The sequence below is a fragment of the Hordeum vulgare genome, chromosome 7H (assembly GCF_904849725.1).
Source record: "Hordeum vulgare subsp. vulgare chromosome 7H, MorexV3_pseudomolecules_assembly, whole genome shotgun sequence".
Classification (NCBI taxonomy): Eukaryota; Viridiplantae; Streptophyta; class Magnoliopsida; order Poales; family Poaceae; genus Hordeum; species Hordeum vulgare.
Window position 1 is genome coordinate 208,387,935 of NC_058524.1, and position 3,085 is coordinate 208,391,019.

Sequence of the window (3,085 nt, forward strand, 5' to 3'; positions counted from 1 at the left end):
CCATCACGAGAGCACCGACATGATCTTCTTGTCACCGGCGCCACACCATGATCTCCATTATCATGATCTCCATCATCGTGCCGCCATCGAGGTTGTCGTTCTATCTATGCTATTACTACTAAAGCTACGACCTAGCAATATAGTAAACACATCTGCAAACACAAACGTTAGTTTAAAGACAACCCTATGTCTCCTGCCGGTTGCCATAGCATTGACGTGCCAGTCGATATTAACTATTACAACATGATCATCTCTGATGACCCACAAGTGTAGGGGATCTATCGTAGTCCTTTCGATAAGTAAGAGTGTCGAACACAACGAGGAGGAGAAGTAAATGACAAGTGGTTTTCATCAAGGTATTCTTTGCAAGAACTGAAATTAACGGTAACAGATAGTTGTGCGATAAGATAATTCGTAACGGGTAACAAGTAACAATAGTAAAAATGGTGCAGAAAGATGGCCCAATCCCTGTTGTAGAAAGGGACAAGCCTGGACGAACTCTTATATAAGGTAAAGCGCTCGCGAGGACACATGGGAATTCTGTCAAGCTAGTTTTCATCATGTTCATACGATTCGCGTTCGCTACTTTGATAATTTGATATGTGGGTGGACCGGTGTTTGGGTGTTGTCCTTACTTGGACAAACATCCTACTTATTATTAACCCCTCTCGCAAGCATCCACAACTATGAAAGAAGAATTAAGACAAAGTCTAACCATAGCATTAAACTAGTGGATCCAAATCAGCCCCTTACGAAGCAACACATAAACTAGGGTTTAAGCTCCTGTCACTCTAGCAACCCATCATCTACTTATTAATTCCCAATGCCTTCCTCTAGGCCCAAATAATGGTGAAGTGTTATGTAGTCGACGTTCACATAACACCAATAGAGGAAAGACAACATACAACACATCAAAATATCAAACGAATACCAAATTCACATGACTACTTATAGCAAGACTTATCCCATGTCCTCAGGAACAAACGTAACTACTCACAAAGGATAATTATGTTCATGATCACACAGGTATTGAATAGCATTAAGGATATGAACATATGATCTTCCACCGAGTAATCCAACTAGCGTCAACTACAAGGAGTAATTAACACTACTACCAACCTTACAAGTACGAATCGGAGTCGCGAGACAGAGATTGGTTACAAGAGATGAACTAGGGTTTGGAGATGAGATGGTCCTGATGAAGATGTTGATGGAGATGAGTACCCTCCAAGGAGAGGAGTGTCGGTGATGATGATGACGATGATTTCCCCCTCCAGGAGGGAAGTTTCCCCAGCAAGACGGCCCTGCCAGAGCTCTAGATTGGTTCTGCTCAAGTTCCGCCTCGTGGCGGTGGCGTTTCTTCTGGAAAGCTCTCCCTTGATTTTTTCTGGGACTAAACCCTCCTTATAGGAAAAGATGGGAGCCAGAGGGGCAACAGGGAGCCCATGAGCCACCTAGTATTTCTTCCGCGCAGGGGGGTAGGCGCGCTTGGCAGGCTTGTGGCCTCCTGGTGGCTCCCCTCGAGTATTTCTTCCGCGCAGTATTTTTTATATATTCCAAAATTATTCCTCGCTGTTTTTCATGGCCTTTGGAGTTGTGTAGTATAGGTATCTCAAACTTTCTCCTTTTCCAGCCCAGAATTCCAGCTATCGGCATTCTCCCTCTTCATGTAAACCTTATAAAATAAGACACAAAAGGCATAAGTATTGTACCATAATGTGTAATAACAGCCCATAATGCAATAAATATCAATATGAAAGCTTGATGCAAAATTGACGTATCAACTCCCCCAAGCTTAGACCTCGCGTGTCCTCATGCGGAAACCGAGATCAATAAATATGCCAACATGTTTAGAGATAGAAGTGTCGATAAAATAAAATACGGACATGCAGGCATCATGATCATATTTAGAACAACAATAACATCATATAATCTTTTATGCTAAAGTGACAATTCCTTCACAATGTAAAGTATGGGTCAAGAACCTTATTGAGAATTAACAACCAATAGTCTTTAGTCATTGAAGCAATTGCAATTTATCATAACATCAGAAAGAGTGAAATAAGAGCTTGTAAAGCAAATCCACATACTCAATCATCTTTTAGTCTTCTACAATTGCTAAAACTCATGCGGTAATCATGAGATCAAAGTTTCAGTTGGACACAGAGAAAGATAGGGACTTATAGTTTCGCCTCCCAACTACTTACCTCAAGGGTAATGTCAACTATAATAATTCATGATTACTTAATTCGAAGTTGATATATGAATATAGATGTTTCCCTAACACATGACGCTTGCCAAGATAAAGGCGAAATAAGGAATTGGTGTCGATCACCATGACTCTTTTAAAGATAAAAAGTAAAGGTGCAAGATAGGCCCTTCACAAAGGGAAGCAGAGGTTGTCATGCGCTTTTGAGGTTTGGATGTGTGATCTCTTATTGTGGAGGAACATCAATTTATATTGCCTCCCGTGCTAAAGAACTTTGTTATGCAGTCTGTCTCTTTTATGTCTTCCTCATCACATGTTCGTACAAAGCTTATTTTCCACACACTAATAGATAATACATATTTAGGGAACAATTTTTATTGCTTGCACCGATGACAACTTACTTGAGGGATCTTATTCAATCCATAGGTAGGTATGGTGGACTCTCATGGCAAAACTGGGTTGAGGGTTTATGGATGCACTAGTAGTATCTCTACTTAGTGCGGAAGTTTTGGCTGATATGAGGTGGAAACAAGCGTCACATGCTAAGGGATCTCTAGTCATATGACATTGTTCGGAACCAAGCAAACATAATTCATTATGTTATCTTCCTTGTCCAACATCTACTTCTTAGCATGTAATAGTTTAATGAGTGTTCACAAGCATAGACGGTGTCAAAGATGATATATTTATATGTGAACCTCTCTTTCTTTATTACTTCCTATTAACTGCAATAATGACCAAGGTCTATGTTTGTCCACCCACAAAAAGTTTCAATCAATATTATTTTTATATGTGAAGCCATCACTTCCCATAAGTTCATCACATGATCTTTCATGCTTTTGTTCTGTTATTATTCTTTTCTTTAGATCATGGCAT

The 3,085-nt window shown here is 40.0% G+C and overlaps 1 pseudogene; it reads right to left on the reverse strand.

Moving 5' to 3' along the window:
* Window positions 1-1,089: 1,089 nt before the first annotated feature.
* On the reverse strand, window positions 1,090-1,638 carry LOC123413074 (annotated as a pseudogene).
* Between the last annotated feature and the right edge of the window lie 1,447 nt (window positions 1,639-3,085).